Raw genomic sequence first — 20,025 nt, forward strand, 5'->3', positions numbered from 1 at the left:
ATGCATTGGGAGCTATGGAGGTCACAATAAGCGTGGAGCTTTTGGACTATATGATAAGAGGATAGAGAAACTGTGTGCTCACCATTATCTCCCTAACACCTATCACACTTGAGCACATAGTAGATGCTCCAAAAACAAATGTCAAATCCTGTGGAAACTGTGTTGATGCAATAAGGTACACACCTGTAGAACATTAAATGACAATCACCTACTATTTATCATTAATTCATCCTATTTGCATGACACTTGCAACTTTTCCAAGTATATTTCTAAATAATGTCATTTGATTTTAACAGCTCCACAGCATAGGGTAGACATTTTCCTTTCACTAATTAGTATATATTAATTGACTTCTCCAAATTCACACAGTAGTGCCATTAAAACTTCCTTTTTTTTCAAACTTCCTTTTTTCATGAAATTACCATATTTTTATATGCTATCTTTATATAATAGGAAATATAAACTAAGGAAATTGCTTCAGACACACTTATTGTGTCATTATTCTCTATAACAGTTCCCCCTCATGCTGGTAAAATAATTTATCAGAAATACCCAAATCCAGTTCTGCCAGTAAGCAATTATTTTTCATATATCTTTATTTCTCTAGCATACTGTTATATTAAATATGAAGTAAAATATAAAGAGCTTTTTGAATAATTTATTTCATTTCCTAGATCCAAGTACCCTACGATTAAGAGGATGATGGGTATTACAGAATCTGCTTTAATATTCTGAATAATTATTTCAATTACCCATTTTTTAAAGTTACTTTTCTAATGTGTATTTATGTATGAGGTAAATACTTTTACATTCTATTATTTTGATGAGGATGTTGAGGCATAGGGAGGTCAAGTAACTTTTCAAAGTTAGATATTAAAACAAAAACTGAAACAGAGGCAATTTGATTCAAAAGCCCTTCTTTGAATACCATGCTTACTTAAATTTTTTGCTTGTGTGTGTTATCCAGCATGTAAGCATAAATGTAGTAACTATCTCTCTGCATTTTCAACCTCCTGATATTTCCTAATACATTATTTCACAATGATTTTATACATACGTATATATATGCACATATGTATTTATATTTAGCCTCATAATCCAAGACCAGTTACAAACTTTAGATGAGAAAGAGGAAAATAATAACTTATTTGGTATTTCTGTACCTCAACAATGAATCAGTCAGAATGCTCTGCCTAATTTAACCTTACTGGATTCCATTTGTTAAGTGGTTGTGATCTGTCAATGAGGTCTCTTTTTCTTAGTCACTATTCACATCTTAAGGACATCCTGCTGTGTCTGTTATCACAGAAGTTTGTAACCCAACATCAGTTTCTATCCGTCCAACACTGAGTCCTTATAATCTGATGCAAAATACTTTAGGCTATGGAATGTGAATTGTAACAGTGGCAGTCAGTATGAAAACACAATGGTTGGTTTTAAATAATTAGACTGGAGTCACTGGAATGAAATTATATATGCAAGATATATTACATATATCTAGGAAGTCTAATTAAGTAGGCCCTGTAATATATCCACGAAATTCAGAAGTAGGCACTGAATGAAATCGATGGATTACTGATGAATCAAGAAAACTGATTTTAAAATAAATAAATAATAGAAACAAAAAGAATCTGATGTAGAAATTGTAGACAGAATATGATTTATAACTTTGAGGCATTGTTGACTCATCCTTCTCTTTGATTTCCTTTTGCTCCGTCCCTACATATATTCAACTGTCTAAGGTCTCTATCTGCCATGACTCTTGAGTCTTCCCACTTAGTCTACTGTTCAAGCAACACTATCATCTTCAAATATGTATTACCACTTTGCTAGGTTACTCCAGTGACTCAGCAGTAATTGTTGTTATCTGACTATGGAGATAATTCTTTAGCATGCCAACCAGAGTTGTAAAGTAGTGCTTTCTGGGTCACCAGCACAGAGTAATCAACAAGATATGCCACAGAAGCACATACCTATAGCTTTTCGTAGAGATTCTCAGCACAATATTTGAGGGCCAAAGCACCTTTAAGAACATATTTAGGTGTCAAAGATCATTAGTATATATTTAGTTGTGATGTTGATATGGGAGGAGGCAGGGAAGTGCTGGGAAAAGAACGTGGTCCCTGGCGAGGGCTCTACCCCTAGGTGGTCTGTGTTCACAAACCTAGGTGAGGACAGGCATCGCTGTTTTCGTGCCCAGGCCTGTACCCGCAGACCTAGGTGAAGACAGGCATTTCTGTTTTCCTGCCCAAATGTTGCATTTTCCAAGACCATCCTGGCCCACTGTGCCCCCATCCTGTGTCTATAAAAACCCTGAGACCCTAACACAAGCGGTTGGACTTCGAGAGGAACACACTGGCAGAAGAGCACACCGACATGCACGGGCAGACGCTGGCAGGCCATTGACCAGGGGAAGACGCGGTGTTTGGCTGAGGCGGTTGGAGGAGAGCTTGGCCGCTGGGCTGCCCAACTCCAGGGGAAAACCACCTTCCTACTCCATCCCCCTTCTGGCCTCCCTATCCATCTGCTGGGAGCTACTTCCACTCAACAAAACCTTGCACTCTTTCTCCAAGCCTACCTGTGATCCTATTTTTTCGTACCCTAAGGCAAGAATCCCCAGGATACAGAAAGCCCTCTGTCCTTGTGATAAGTCAGAGGGTCTAAATGAGCTGATTAACATGAGCTGCCTGCAGTCAGCAAAGCTGAAAGAGTGCGTTATAACACACGCTCACTGGGGCTTCAGGAGTTGTAAACGCTCAACCCTAGATGCTGCCGTGGGGTTGGAGCCCCACAGCCTGCCAGTCTGCTTGCTCCCCCTAGAGGTTTGAGCAGCGGGGCGCTGAAGAAGCGAACCACTCCTGCTGTGTCGCAGGAGTGTTCTGCGAGGGGGACAAGTGAACTTTTCCCGTTTCAATGTGATTTAAAGAATTCTGCTAAACACAATTGTTAACTGGGACTATTTTTATTGACTCATTTTTAGGAAATTTTTTCCTCATTCATTTATAAAAGAATACTATTTGTGCTATGATCTAAGACTCAAAATTCACTCTGCTTTAGACATGATATGTAAATACATGTATTGTTACCTACTAAATTAAATATGGACTTCTCAGCCTGACATTCAAGGTCTCCCATGCCTGTTTGAACATCCACGTACCTGGCTTCCTACCTCCTGCTCTTTCTGCAACTACAAACATACACTATTTTTGTAAAGGTGTTTTTCATCTTTTCCTTAAACACAGCACATATGTGTGTGCTTTTGATTATGCTGATAGTTATTTGCGTTCCCCTTGCTGGTTTTTGAATCCTTATGAATCTTTAAAATATTTCTAAAAATCATGTTATTCTGTGGCCCATCCTGATTTCCATAGTACCTCTTTCAGAGCGTTCTTATTAAATTTATTTGGGACTTTGGTTTATCCTCCAACTCTTAGATAATAAGTTTCTTGGCAGTGTTTTGTGTGCACATCCTGCTAGTGTGCCTCTTCTTATCTTGCATTGTGTAAATGCCTACATGGTTGAGAAACACTTAATATATCCCAATAAGCATGAATTGTGCTGCTCATACTCTCTGCTCCCAAACCAATGCTATCCATATTGTTCTGCTAACACCAAGGGGGATTTCAGGCAGGCTGAACCTGTAATCATACCCTGGGTCTCCTGCTAACTCACCTGGGAACTCAGAAGAAGTATCTGGACTTCGTTTTAGTAGGAGGCCTAATAGGCTTTTTTTTTTTTTCTTTGCCTCCCAAGAGTCTTTGACACTTTTTTTTTGAAACAATGATCTTTAAATTATAGCTTCATCTAGGCTGCTGTGAGCCCAGAACATGCCCTCAAATTACAAGTCTATTTGTGCTGGTCAGCAAGTGCATTTATTAGCATTAATGTATCAATTATTTTTAATTAGTTCTTAGAACTTCTCTTTCACCAATAGTAAAGTCATTAACTGCAATTTGCAAATGAAAGTGATCACACTGTTTCTTATGCCCCCACACAATAGTGCCTGTCATTATCTAACCCAGAAAACCACTTATTATTTCCTCTTATTTTAGTCCCTCTTTTCTCTTTATCTGTTTGTCTCACAGCCCATGGAAATCTTAACAATACAGCAAAAGTTTCCTAATTGCTCTCATCCACCCCATACTGATATCAGAGTGAATTCTGACCTCCGCTATTCTTTTTGCTAGCTTATTTCTGGGTAACTCAAAAAACAGAACACTTATGCAACCTCCAAAAACCCTGCCTTTGGAATTCACAATGGTTTTGTGTTTGAGGCCAGAGAGGAAGAACTTTCAACAGCCATTCTCCAGATCATTTCAGACCATAAGTGATTATGTTTTTTCCATTTAAGGCAATTCTTTGTATGTTTAAATTAAAGAGAATTGATTTTTAAATGTCATTTTAATATTTTTTAAACGCTGAAGCACATCTAAAGACAGTTCTTAACCGGAGCAGGTGGTTCACCTTGAGGCAGAAGATATTATCACAAATGAACACCAGGAATAAACAAAATGTGGGATGAAAGATTGAGTTGCTCTATGTAAAAAGGACTCAGATGAACCTGTGAACCAATAACCAAATTATAATTAGCTCACTGAGCATTTAATCTAACATTTGAAATCATTAAATTATGAAATAAACCTAATTCATAACCACTTAATTTTTAAGTTCATATAAAAGTAGTTTAAATGAAGATACACCATATACAGTTCACTTGAATAAGTTAGAATTCCAAAAGTCCTTGAACTGAAATTTAACTTGATTTTTATTTTTGATTATAGTACAAAGACATCACCACACTGCATGTGACATCGAATATTATTTCAATGGCTTTCAAGCCATGCTATTGGAATAAACTTTGGTTTGAACTACAGATTGCACTTATTGTCTTGAACACACTGGTGATGATTATAGACTATCCTAGCTATGTGAAAATTAAGAGAAATTTGGTATGTAAAATATGAAATAGATTACATTTTCCATATTATTTATATTTCCAAAAATATTCATGTGTGTGTGTGTGTGTATGTATGTATAGTTTTCACTAATGACAGAATTCCTCAAACACTGTAAGTGACTTACTCAAGATCAATAACTAATTAGTGAAAGAGATAGGACTGGAACCAAATTCATCTGATTCCTGTTTTTATTTCATTTCTATCACAATATTGTTTTTACAACAAGATATCATGTCCACTATGTAAGATCTTATATTAATTCAATCAATACTTACATTGAATGGCTTCTTTGTAAGCTAATTTTTAAACAAAAGCAAAGGATACTGAGAAAAATCTGTCAATGATCACACACAGAAAACTGGAGCAGATGCTGAAGACCAGCAAGGGCAATCATGATAAAAATGTATCAGTTCCAGTTAGGACAAAAAGGAGACAGGCAAGAACTGAGAAAATAAGAATGAGCATTTAAACAGGACTACTCATGCTACCCAAACATAGTTTGTGCTCTGATTCATCCACAAAACTGATGAGGTAAGAGTGTTTGCAGTCATGTTTACAGATGAGGAAATGAGCTGAGGTCATTTAGAGCATCTAACGAATATCACAGTACATGGGAAGAGAAATGCTAGATGTGCAATCACCTCTGTTTTGCATCAAAGTCATGATCTTTCAGTGTTTAATATCAATGACAAAGAATTGGCCTGGATGGAGCAGTCATATATTTAATGTGTTTAATGCTCAAAAAATAGAAATCAAAAGTTTTCAGAAACAAACAGAAAAAGAGATAGGAAAGACAGAAAGATTTTTGCATTAAACATAACTTTTTAAAACTTTTATTATAGGTTCAGGGATACAGGTTCAGTTTTGTTATGTAGGTAAACTCATAACACAGGGTTTGGCTGTACAGATTATTTCATCACCCAGGTACTAAGGCTAGTACTCAAAAGCTATTTTTTCTGCTCCTCTCCCTCCCACTCTTTACCCTCATGTAAACCTGAGTGTCTGTTGTTCCCTTCTTTATGTCCATGTGTTCTCATCATTTAGCTCTCTCTTCTAAATGAGAACATATGATATTTGTCTGCTAAAAAAAATGGCCTCCAGCTCCACCCATGTTCCTGCAAAAGACACGATCTCATTCTTTTTATGGCTGCATGGTATTCCATGGTGTATATGTACCACATTTTCTTCATCCCAGCTATCATTGATAAGCATTTAAGTTGATTCCATGTTTTTTCTATCATAAGTAATGCTGCAATGAACATTCAAGTGCATGTGTCTTTATGATAGATTGATTTATATTCCTTTATTCCATTATTCCAATAATGGGATTGCTAGGTCCAATAGTTGCTCTTTGAGAAATCACCACACTGCTTTCCACAATGGTAAAACTAATTTACTGTCCCATCCGACAGTGTATGTGTTCTCTTTTACCTGCAACCTCATCAACTTCTGTCATTTTTTGACTTTTTCTTAGTAGCCATTCTGGGTGGTGTGAGATGGTATCTCTTTGTGGTTTTGATTTGAATTTCTCTAAATATCAGTGATTTTGAGTTATTTTTATGTGGTTGTTGGCTGCCATGTATGCCTTCTTTTGAAAAGTGTCTGTCCTTGCCCTTTACCCACTTTTTATTGGGGTTATTTGTTTTTTTCTTGTAAATTTGTTTAAGTTCTGTATAGATGCTGGATATTAGACCTTTGTCTGACGTATACTTTTCAAATATTTTTTTCCCATTCTGTAGGTTGTCTGAGTACTCTGTTAATAGTTTATTTTGTTGTGGAGAAGCTCTTAAGTTTAATTAGAGCCTATTTGTCAATTTTTGCTTTTGGCATTCTCTCATGAAATTCTTGCCCATTCCTATGTCCAGAATGGTATTGCCTGGGCTATCTTCCAGTGTTTCATACTTTTGGGTTTTACATTTAAGTCTTTAATGTACCTTGAGTTGATTTTTGTATATGGTAGAAGGAAGGTTCCAGTTTCAATCTTCTGCATATGGTTAGTCAGTTATCCCAGTGTGTCCGGAATTGGTGGGTTCTTGGTCTCACTGACTTCAAGAATGAAGCCGCGGACCATCACGGTGAGTGTTATAGCTCTTAAGGTGGCGCGTCTGGAGTTCCTTCTGATGTTCAGATGTGTTCTGAGTTTCTTCCTTCTGGTGGGTTCGTGGTCTTGCTGGCTCAGGAGTGAAGCTGCAGACCTTCGCGGTGAGTGTTACAGCTCTTAAGGCAGCGCGTCTGGAGTTGTTTGTTCCCCCCAGTGGGCTCGTGGTCTCACTGGGTTCAGGAATGAAGCCGCAGATCTTCGCGGTGAGTGTTACAGCTCATAAAAGCAGCGTAGACCCAAAGAGTGAGCAGTAGCAAGATTTACTGCAAAGAGGGAAACAACAAAGCTTCCGCAGTATGGAAGGGGACCCCAGCCGGTTGCCAATGCTGGCTCCAGCAGCCTGCTTTTATTCTCTTATCTGGCCCCACCCACATCCTGCTGATTGGTAGAGCCCAGTGGCCTGTTTTGACAGGGCGCTGATTGGTGCGTTTACAATCCGTGAGCTAGATACAAAGGTTCTCCATGTCCCCACCAGACTCAGGAGCCCAGCTGGCTTCACCCAGTGGATCCTGCACCAGGGCTGCAGGTGGGGCTGCCTGCCAGTCCTGCACCACGTGCTGGCACTCCTCAGCCCTTGGGCGGTGGATGGGACTGGGTGCGGTGGAGCAGGGGGTGGCGCTCCTAGGGGAGGCTCCAGCCATACAGGAACCCAGGGAGGTGGGGGAAGGCTCAGGCATGGCGGGCTGTAGTCCCCAGGCATGCCCCGCGGGAAGGCAGCTAAGGTCCAGTGGGAAATCAAGTGCAGCGCTGGTGGGCTGGCACTGCTGGGGGACCCAGTACACCCTCTGCAGCTGCTGGCCTGGGTGCTAAGTCCCTCATTGTCGGGGGGGCCTGGTAGGGCCGGCTGGCTGCTCCGAGTGCGGGACCCGCCAAGCCCACGCCCACTCAGAACTCCAGATGGCCCGCAAGCGCGGCACTCAGCCCCGGTTCCCGCTCGCGCCTCTCCCTCCACACCTCCTTGCAAGCTGAGGGAGTGGGCTCCGGCCTTGGCCAGCCCAGAAAGGGGCTCCCACAGTGCAGCGATGGGCTGAAGGGCTCCTCAAGTGCCGCCAAAGTGGGAGCCCAGGCAGAGGAGGCGCCAAGAGCGAGCGAGGACTGTGAGGACTGCCAGCACGCTGTCACCTCTCACCAGCACCATTTATTGAATAGGAAGTCTTTCCCCCATTGCTTGTTTTTGCCAGCTTTGTCAAAGATCAGATGATTATAGGTGTGCAGCCGTATTTCTCAGCTCTCTATTCTGTTCCATTGGTCTGTGGTTCATGTTTTTGTATCAGTACCATGCTGTTTGGTTTACTGTAGCCCTGTATTATAGTATGAGGTAATGTGCTGCCTCCAGCTTTGTTCTTTTTGCTGAGAATTGTCTTGGCTATTCAGGCTGTTTTTTGGTTTCATGTGAATTTTAAAATGATTTTTCTAGTTCTCTTCCTGATTTGGCTATTGATTTGGCTGTTGCTGGTGTATAGGAGTGCTAGTGATTTCTGTACATTGATTTTGTACCCTGAGACTTTGCTGAAGTTGTTTATCAGCTGAAGGAGTATTTGGGCTGAGACTGTGGGGATTTCTAGTGATAAAATTGTGTTTTCTGCAAACAAGGATTGTTTAAATTCCTTTCTTACTATTTGGATACCTTTATTCCTTTATCCTGCCTGATTAATCTGGCCAAGATATCCAATAGTATGTTGAATAGGAGTGGCGAGAGACGGCATCCTTGTCTTGTGCCAGTTTTAAAGAGGAATTCTTCCAGCTTTTCCCCATTCCATGAGATTGCCCCAGAGCTGCAGTGGGCAGCCCAGGAGTGCCAAGCCACAATCTACAGCCGGCACTCAAATGGGAGAGGAGCCTACACTTTCAGAGCACTGAGAGGGAGCACGGCTGCAACTGTGAGGAAATATAAGGAAGCCACAAAATCAAGCAAGTGCCTACCAACTGACCCGTTACACCCTAAGCACTACCTATTTGATCATACCCTAAAGCTTCAACACCAAAAATATCTTGCCAACACACTTACCTGTGAAACCAAAGACAAGAAATGAGCTACAAATAAAGACCATGCACAAAGCCTCAGCCCTGTGGAAACATCTAGAAAAGAAGTTTATTGTCTGTACTCAATCTACACTGCAGTTAATAGATCATCCATATGCAGAGGTGAGAAAGAACTAATGCAAGAACTCCGGTAACTCAGATGATCAGTGTCTTGTGTCCTCCAAACAACCACACTAATTCTCCAACAAAAGTTCTTAACCAGGCTGAGTTGGATGAAATGACAGAAATAGAATTCAGAATATAAATAGGTGTGAAGATTGTTGAGATTCAGAATGACAAAACCCAGTCTAAGGAAACTAAGAATCACAGTAAAATGATACAAGAGCTGAAAGACAAAATAACCAATATATAAAGAACCTAATGGATCAGATAAGTCTGAAAAACACACTACAAGGATTTCATGGCCAGGCACGGTGGCTCATGCCTGTAATCCCAGCACTTTGGAAAGCTGAGGCGGGCGGATCACCTGAGATTGGGAGGTCGAGACCAGTCTGATCAACATGGAGAAACCCTGTCTCTACTAAAAATACAAAATTAGCTGGGTGTGGTGTCACATGCCTGTAATCCCAGCTACTTGGGAGGCTGAGGCAGGAGAATCACTTGAACCCGGGAGGAGGAGGATGAGGTGAGCTGAGATCATGCCATTGCACTCCAGACTGGGCAAAAAGAGCAAAAATCTGTCTCAAAAAAAAAAAAAGAATTTTACAACAAAATAACAAGTATTAACAGCAGGATAAACCACGATGAGGAAAGAATCTCAGAATTAGAAGACTGGCTCTCTGAAATATGATAATCAGACAAAAATACAGAAAAAAGAATGAAAATGTATAAGCCAAGCCTCTGAGAAATATGGAATTATGTAAAGAGACCAAGTCTATGAATCATTGGTATTCATGAAAGGGAGGGGCAGAAAGCAAATAACTTGGGAAAACATATTTCAGGATATTTTCTATGGAAACTTCCCCAACCTTGCTGGAGACACTAACAGTCAAATTCAGAAAATACAGAGAATTGCTGCAGAAGTCTATACAAGAAGATCATCCCTAAGACACACAATCAACAGATTTTCGAAAATCAATACCAAAGAAAGAATATTAAAGGCAGCCAGAGAGAAGGGGCAGGTCACCTACAAAGGGAACCCCATCAGGCTAACAGTGAACCTCTCAGCAGAAACCCTGCAAACCAGAAGAGATTGGGGACCTATATTCAACATTTTTGAAGAAAAACTTTTCAACCCATAATTTCATATCCAGCCAAACTAAGCTTCCTAGGTGAAGGAGAAATAAGATCAATTTCAGCTAAGAAAATGTTGAGGACTGAGTTTGTTACCACAAGACCTGCCTTACAAGAGATCTTGAATGGAGCACTAAATATAGAAAAGAAAGTCTGTTTACCAGCCAATAAAAACACACTTAAATACACAGACCAGTGACACTATAAAGCAACCACAGAAACAAGCTGGCATAATAACTAGCTAATAATACAATGCTAGGATCAAATTCACACATATCAGTACTAACCTTAATGTAAACAGGTTACCTTAAATGTAAACAGGTTAAATCCCTCACATAAAAGGCAGAGCGGCAAGCTGGATAAAAAGGCAAGACCAAATGGTATGTTGTCTCTGAGATTCATCTCACGTGTAATGACACCCATAGGCTCAAAATAAAGGGATAAAGGAATATCTACAAAGCAAATGGAAATCAGAAAAAAAGCAGGGGTTATAAACTTAATTTCAAACAAAATAGACTTTAAATCAACAGAGATAAAAAAGACAAAGATGGGCCTTACATAATGGTAAAGGGTTCAATTCAACAAGAAGACCTAACTGCTTGAAATATATATGCACCCAACACAGGAGCACCCAGATTCATAAAGCAAATTCTTAGAGACCTACAAAGAGACTTAGAAACCAATATAGTAATAGTAGGAGACTTCAATATTCCACTGAGAATATCAGACACATCATCGAAGCAGAAAATTAACAAAGAAATAATTTAATATAGATAACTAGGAAAAGACTCTAAAATGCCACATATACCTATTTTTCTCTAGATCACATTCATTATTTCAGTCTCTCCTTCACCTATTCTTTCCTCATTCAATAATTATATCGTTATGCCTAATTAAATATCACGCAAAAAAAAAACTAAATTTGAGCAATGGTTGAGCCTTGCCATATAGCAGGCAAGGTGCCAAGTGCCTTGACAAATATATCATCTCACTAAATCTTCACTGAGACTGCAAGTTATATTGTCTGTGAGTCTCAGAATGTTGTCAGGATAAAGACAATCTAAATTAGTAAAGACAAATATCTTTTACTTATTTGGTGGAAAGAAAATTCAGGTGATCATCTTCTCCCTTGGAATTAATTGATTATCCCAGGATATGGTATCAGAGACCCAACAGTAATCACCACCACCAGAAATTTAAACACATAACAAAAGGCAGTAGCCTAGTCAGCTTTAGAGAGCCAAGGTATAAACTCCACTCCTGCTCCCATAGCTACTTTGCCCACAAACTAATTCAATAAGACTGGAAATGCTGAAAAAAGAGGCTGAGAGAAATCCATGACATCTTTAAATCTTTGTCTACAGAGTCAGGCTTTTAATAAGCATTTCATCTGGGCTATGCATAGTATCATAATCTCTGTCATACCAAGATGTTTAACTACATATGTCTTCCTCAAATACTCAAATTGTCTTATGTCCCATTCTCTTTGTTGTTGTTGTTGCTTTAATTCCTTGACCATTTAGACAAAGTATTAGATACTACCCTTGTATCACAGTAAATCCACATCATAGAACATCTCTTATACCCGGCAGAAAGGATGAGAAGTTATTTTTGAGACTCTAATGCCCCTTGGAGCAACTTGAGGCTGGTTTCAACACAATGTTCAATGACATCTCTGAAGTAGGTTCATTTTTTTTTTTCTACCTTGGTCAACCGGTAATAGAAAATTCAGTATAAGCTTACCATCATTCCAAGCTTCAACAACTTTTTAAAACCCCTTTTCAAGGGATTGCAATGCCTACATTACCAGTTTATGTCAAAAATCTTAGCTCCTGAAATAAATTTGCAGATATTTTGGAGAGTGAGGCAGGAGTATCGATATAGTAGATTCATCAGTTTTGTTATTGTGTAATTCATCATTCTACTAAACATGTTTTAATAGGCCTCTATTTCATCTGGATTTTCATTAACTTATCCTGTATAATGATAGAATCTCTCCCACCTGAATGAATTACTGCATTAAACATGGACTCTGGTATATACACACACATAACTTCCCATTCAATCTGAAACAAAATGTATACTTCTTCTTCCTTCAGAAAACTCCCTAAAATCAATTCTACATACACATTGCCAGTTTTAATGAATTGTTACAATCACTTTCTTGAGCAATCATTTCTTGTTAAACTTATGGCTCCAACCGATCTATGTTCCTTTTGTTGGTTATATTATCCATTTAACAGTGTTGGAAAAGTAGGATGCAAGACCATTTATAAAAATAGTTGTGATAAATAACAAGGAAATCAAGGTACCTCTGCCTAGGGCATTTCCTCAGGTGAAGAGGGTACAACATCTTCAACAGAAAATGAGCAATGAAGGAAGGGTCAATTTCTTCTAACGGGAAGGCAACGGCAGGAGATAATTTTTCAGGTATCAGGGAAATCTAGATGCCCCCAGATAACACTATTTCAATATTCCAGGTTGTATTATTTTCTTATTTGTGTTATTTTCATGAATATCTCTTCACCCGAGAGACTAGGCAAGGCTGAGAATACAGATGACTTGCAATTCAACAGTCTGCAGAAACACTTATAAATTTTGATTTTTGGCTATTTCAACTACCCAGTTGTAAGAAGATTGCCGTCTTAATAAAATCATGCATACTCCTTGAGTTTCAGTGTGCAGCTTGAGGAGAAAATTTAAATATTTGAGCTAGGTGATTCTTTTTCTCTGAATTTCTCCAGTCATTCAACTATGACTACCCTACTATGTGGCCTTTGACCTCCTCTTGCTCTTCACAATAATCTGCGGCAATAACCAAAAGCAAATTCTTCCTTAGAGCAACTTACTTGTTTTATCCTTACATCTCACAGACTGTGAAGTCCCATGCCAGATTATGAAGAGTGTTTTCCTCCCTGTTGCAAATGGATTTCTTTGAGGATCTATTGAATAGATGCAGTCCTCTAGATTGTTGTTTTCTATTTGTTAGAATTCTTTAGATGCAGTCAAGATGGTCTTAGTATAGTTAACATAAGCAGAAGGGGAATTGTTGGAGATATATTTGGACACACGAGAACTAGAAATCAGACTTGGAAATTGGCAGTTATCAATGCAGTTCAGATGTTCTTGGAACAGATATAGTCATATAACAGGAACATCATCTTGGGGATTTAGCTGCAAGAATAGAATGAGCTCTGAACATTTAGTTGTCTTTATTCATCTCTTCATAATTCATATTTCAGGAAAAGAAGATTTAATTGTCTAACTTTGATTCCACATTTACTACTTAGCTAGGCTAGGAGAGAACTTCATTACAATAAATTCTGTGGGGAAGAGTTAAATCATCAAAAGGATATCAGGGTAATTTTACAAAATGAAAATCTGTGATGGATGTGTGGGTTACGTTGCATTTCAATATTTGTATTTGGGGCCTCAATTTCCCTGCTTGGCATTATACAGGCCTAAATGTAGCTATGAAACTTACACATAAAGTGTCCAAATCAACTGACTTATCTATCACAGATATGAGAGTCTCAATGCTCACCTTCCCAAAAAGAAAGATGCCGGTTTTTATGATCATTATAACATTCTAACAGGCTCTGAGGACAGAATCAATTTCACATTTGCTTCTTTATGTCCCACAATTCTTTACCTATAGTAGAGGCTTTATAAATGTTTGATGAATTTAAACACACCAGTAAAAGCTTCAGCTAGTGCTTGTGTACAGTTTCTTATTTAGAGTCTTTTTCCATTATACAGAAAATATTGTTTTAGATTACTTGAAGTATAATTTTTTTAAAAAGTATGATAATTGACTTAATAACATTCAGGACTTTCTATAAGCAAATCAGAAAAGCATGATTTCTTTTTGAAAAGCATGGGTGGGTCAAAATTTGTTTATATGACTCTTATTATTTAAATTTTTTTCTCACATTATTTATGGGCTCACTTTTATATTTATTAACCCTTTGTTTCATGAAGCCTCCAATACATTGCAGAAAATAGCATCTGTACACACTTATACTGTCAGGAATTTTAACTACTTTCTAAAAAGTGGATGATAATCATAAAGTATATCTTTTCTATGAGACTTTGGAAAGTATGTACCCATACCTTGAATTTTAAAAGTGTTATATAATCTTCCCTGCTTCCTGAACACAGACTAAACTAAAACTGTTTTCTTTAGGACAGACAAGTCAAGGAAGAGATGTGTTTGGTAATTTGAGTAAGCTATAGTGACATATGTACTTGTTAAGAATTAAAATTGGAATGTTGGGAAATTTATACCCTCCTTGTGACTGGTAAATGAATTTCAGAAATTTTGTTTGCCTAGCAATGAGCCCCACTTTTTCAAGGACAGAAAAAGATATAGATTCAAGGATTCAATGTAGGAATGTGTGTAGAAATTGCAGGCTCTTTCTGTTTGGGGCCTCCACAGAGCAGAGTTCCATGCATAGTTACTGACAATCTTCATTTGGTAAAGAATTTTTGCTGGAGAACACATCTACCAAGAAGAAAGGCCTCCTCCAAAGTGAAAAATATTTAACTTGGAGCTAGTCTCTGGCCAAATTGGGATAAATTTGCTTTTTTAAAAATTTTAACTTGTCACATAGGATTACTTGAGATACATAGCAAGATTGTGATGGCCTTATGGCTCCAACTGATCTATATTCATTCACTTATTTCACAAGAGGCGTATTTCTCTTTCATCATTACCCACCAATCTGCACATTGCTTCCTACACTCCAGCTACACTGGCCTGCTTTCCATTTCTTACATAAGAAGACACTATTTCAACCCCAGGACCCCTTCCCTTGCTAATTCCTTTGCTTGAAATATTCACTGATAGACTTCCATATGTCTGGTTCCAAACATAATGTTATATAAATTCCACATCATCAACCAAGAGAGGTCTTCCCTGACCACATGTTCTAATTTTAGCTTTATAGGCAATATCCCATTATCTTACTGTATCTTATTCATACTAGTTTGTTTTGTTTTGAGACAGAGTCTCACTCTGTCACCCAGGCTGGAGTGCAGTGGCACCATCCAGCTCACTACAACCTCCACCTCCTGCATTCAAGCCATCATCCCATCTCAGCCTCCTGAGTAGCTGGGATTATTGGTGTGAGCCACCATGCCTGAGTAATTTTTTGTGTTTTTAGTAGAGACAGGGTTTTGCCATGTTGGCCAAGATGCTCTCAAACTCCTGACCTCAAGTGATCCATCTGCCTGGGCCTCCCAAAGTTCTGGGATTACATATTACTTAGTGTTATGTGAAATATGACCAGACAAGAATGGAAGCATTACTATGTTCTTGCCTGTCCTCGAAATGTATAGTATTACTTTTCACGCTATACTATTAATAAAATCTAGCTTGTATGGAATTTATTTGATATTTAAAACAACCGCCTCAACTTATGTAACTCACTTTCTTCTTTCTAGAAATGAGGAACTGAGGCACAGAGAAAGTGTATCAGTTGTCTCAGATACAAAACTACAAACCTTGTCAAGGCATTAAGGACCCAAAGTCGGTGGTCTTAAATGCTAACTACATTTCTTGATACTCAAAAGTGTTTGTTGAAGAATGAATGACATAGAGTGGATGAAAGACAGAGTATTACCTACATTTGCAACTCTCTTCTAAAGATACAAGGAAGTATAAATCTACATTATACGTACAATTGACATGTAATTCTAACTAAACTCAAAACCACACAGTCACTAAACCTTTCCAATCCAGCATGTTCAGTTTTGCAGTTGTTTGGCTTAAAATTCTAAATTACAGATCAGATTCATGAAATTCTGATTTACATTTACCTTAAATTTTAACTTGAAACCCAAATGCATGCATCTGCACTGGGAATCCCAAGAGGGAGATGGTGGCTACATGAGGCAGGCACAATTTATGTGCTCACTGCAGTGGGTTGAAACCATTGGCGGGTACTGGCTGAGGGAATCATACTTAATATTTAAATATTAATATTTATTAATGTAAAGCAGTTAATACTTTAGCTACAAAAGCTACTTTTTTTCCATGCAGTATGTGTGGAAAGTCAGAGGAAAAAAGTGTAAGTGGAAAAGCATGAGGCTATTTTCAAAAATTGCAAATGTCTTTGTTGCCTGTGGTAAACACTACTGATGAGAGGGATGCCCTGTTGAAGAGACTAAATTCTGCCTAGAAAGTTACAGGTGACTGTGGAAGTGAAGCTCCTCCTTCTGGCCCTGGAAAAAATCATTTACACTGAGAAGGTGTTGGGATTGCGGGGAGCTATGACTTCACCTGAAATGCTTAACTGAAGATCAGCAGTCTGGTAGCAAGGGTTATGAATGTAAAACCCAGAGGAATTTAACCAGAAAGCATGGATTAAGAGACTTAATGAATAAAAAGACCCAATGTCAGCAGCAAAATGAGAGAACATTCATAGCAAATTAATGGTTTGACAATGTTCCAAGCAAAAAGGCAATGTTTTAAGATTAGTATAAAGAAAGTTTAAAAATTTATAAGGAGTCTATTCTGAAGCAGTGTGGAATATTTTCTCTGAAACTTCCAGTAATAGAGCCTCTGTGCCTTCAAGTACATGAAGGATTAAATCAAGTGGACTTTCAGAGATGATTTCCTTGCTGCGCAGGGAAAGAAACTTGGTTAGTGTGGAGTAAGGGAAGCAGTCACTCCAACAACTGCAAGTGCTACAGGCAGAAATCTCTGCCAAGGCTCAGTCCTCCAAAGCAAATGAAAGCACAAAAGAGCAAGAGGAGGTGAAGAGGAATACAAAGAAAGAAAGGGAGAGAGGCAGATGAATGGAAGAAAAGAAAAGAAATAAACTAAAATTAGAAAATCGCAAATAAAATTCAGTAAGTTAGTAGCCTGAAAAGCGCAAAAACTACAGGAGGTTGATTGTGAGGCTGAAGACGAGGAAGCCCCCAAGGGCAGGGACTGATAAGGGAAGGCAAACAAGAGGAGGAGCCAGGATGAGCCTGCCACAGGGGCTTGAGGAAGACACCAGTTGGGGAGAGGCAACAGCAGCTGTCAGAAAATGAGGCATTTTGAAGTTGAAACAAATACATACTAGGAAGAAAAATAGGAAATCCCAGGGCATTCCGAAGTTGGAGCAATGAAAAACCAGGAAGATCCTGTAAAAGTTACATCCAACTGGAAAATGACTTTTAAAGCAGTTTTGAAACAAGCATCAGACAATTAAATAGCAATCAAAGAGCTAAGAAACATATCCAGATTTTCTTTATCCAGTCATCAAAAATATGGAACACTTCACAAATTTGCATGTCATCCTTGTTCAGGGCCCATGTTCTGTGTCATTCCAATTTTGGTATATGTGCTGCTAAAGTGGGAAATGAAAGATTTTTAAAATCCTGTTTCAATTCTAACAGACATATCTGAACATGTATTTTTCATCAGTGTCAAGAATTACACAATATAAATAACTCCCCTGACTTCAAAAAAAAAAAAAAGAAAAAGAGCTAAGAAAATGGTTTTAGCTCAGTATTATGTAGTGACAAATGAATAACACAAATCAGAGGAGAAACAAGAAAGTTGGCCAGGCAGGGTGGCTTATGCCTGTAATCCCAGCACTTCAAGAAGCCGAGGCAGGAGGATCACTTGAGCCCAGGAGTTCAAGACCAGCCTCGGCAACATAGTAAGACCGTGTCTCTACAAAAAATGAAAAAAAAAAATCCTGGCATAGTGGTGTATGCCTGTGGTCCTGGCTACTTGGGAGGCTGAGGTGGGAGGATTGCCTGAGCCTGCGAGGTCAAGGCTACAGTGAGCCATGATGGAGCCACTGCACTCCAGCCTGGGCAAAAGAACAAGATCCTGTCTCAAAAAGAGAAAGAAGAAAATTATTAAAAACCGAATCTTTAAGTTATGAAAGGACAAAGTCAAGCTTTTGAGCAAACATTTTTATATTTCAAAAATAAATTCATTTTCTTGTTGACTTCTACCTTTCACTGTTGGTTACAAAACAAGTAATGAATTATAACAATTCATGAATATTGTAACTATTTATGGAAAATGTTTTCCCAGCTGTACTTTTAATTAAAAGTAAATATTTTTGCATAATTTTAATGAAAAACATATCCTTTTTCAAACAAAAGCATATGCACACCTGCACACACATACACACATATACACACAAACACATGCACATACATTGGGCTGTTTTTGACACGGAGTCAAATTTTTGGTTTAAGTACCTGTCCATTTATCAGAAATCTCCATTAACTGCATAAACCACATTCCAAAATGAATACTATAGGATTTCACCATCAGTTCTTTAAAATAAAGACTGAAATTAAAGATGTTTCTAAAGTTATCTTAAAGCAAATTATTTTTATGCTGTATTTCCAGTCTTTTTCAGCTTTCTAGCCCTCACTTAACACAATTTTAGTGACTTACCTTGCTTGTATTTGAAATCATTCAGCTTAGTTTTATGAAAATAACTCTTTTTTGACAATCATAATTGGATTGATGCAATATTTAATTAAACTATGCAAATATAATAATTGATATACCTGAAATGAATGGGCTGAAAAAGCAAAAATCAATTTTGAAAAGAATAATACTCAGCCTGTGGGAACAAATATTTATAAGCTTCTTAGAGAGTAAACAACCAGCTGCATGCATTATCAAGCTTTGGGCAGCAGTTAGTAAGTTTCACAGCTGAATAGGAGTGTTAATTAATCCTGCAAAAAGCTAAGTGGGTTTTAAAAAGGTAAGTTTCTTGGTCATAATGGTCAGTTGTAGGTATCTGACAATTGCTGATTATGTTGTTTGTAAATGTTTAGAGCTCACATGTGAAGTAACTTCATCTGTTCTTCCCTCTTAGTTCTATTATACACAGTTGAAGAGGAAAACATTTTAAAGTAAAAAATAAAAATAGAAACAAACAATTCACATCCCAAATTTGCCACTTAAAAGCTACATGATTTTGAGAAATTTCTTAACCTCTCTAAATTTCAGATTCTCATCTATAAAATGGAAATAAAAATGTAGAGCTCAGGTTGTTGCTAAAGTAAATGAGAAAGTGTAAGCAATGCATTTAGCATAATGCCATATAAAAAGTAGGTTTAAAATAGGGTAACTGTAACTATACTCTCAATCTTCTCTGTAATCCTTTCTTTTTTCAGAATAACTTTTGCTTCTATATTTTTTACATATCCATTGGATTTGCAAAGATCTAAGATGTGTTTTTTTTATTCTTCATACTCCTTCTCCAGGGAATCTCTTTCTAGCAACGTTTTCTTGGTTTGTTAGCTACTCCCTCTCTGTCTACCTACAACAAAGAGCTTGCTAGTCCAATTCTTCTCCACGTACTTTGTCAAATCATGTCATCTCCAATCAGTTAATTGAGCAAATTAATCTGAAGTCTTTTTTCAGATATATATGTCACTGAAGTGGGTTATCCAAAACCCTGTCAACATACAGAATTGAGGAGCAATCTGATACCCTGTGTGTTGTAGGAAAATTCAACAGCTTAGTAGAGTGCAAGCGTAAGATATTATGTTTGAGATATTTAGAATGAGTAATGCAAAAGCAGAGTTGGGAGAGGGAGAGAGAGAAGGAAGGTTCTGTGCTCTTCAGATACAATTGTTTAGTCATTACCATAGAAAAGAGAACTGATTATCTTAAAGGCACTTGCTTGCAGGAAGCATCACCTAAACAATACTATTTAA

The 20,025-nt window shown here is 38.0% G+C and overlaps 1 pseudogene; it reads right to left on the reverse strand.

Moving 5' to 3' along the window:
- Window positions 1–17,589: 17,589 nt before the first annotated feature.
- LOC129030939 (U6 spliceosomal RNA) lies at window positions 17,590–17,684 on the reverse strand (annotated as a pseudogene).
- Window positions 17,685–20,025: the final 2,341 nt, after the last annotated feature.

This window comes from Pongo pygmaeus, chromosome 12 (genome assembly GCF_028885625.2).
Source record: "Pongo pygmaeus isolate AG05252 chromosome 12, NHGRI_mPonPyg2-v2.0_pri, whole genome shotgun sequence".
Lineage (NCBI taxonomy): Eukaryota > Metazoa > Chordata > Mammalia > Primates > Hominidae > Pongo > Pongo pygmaeus.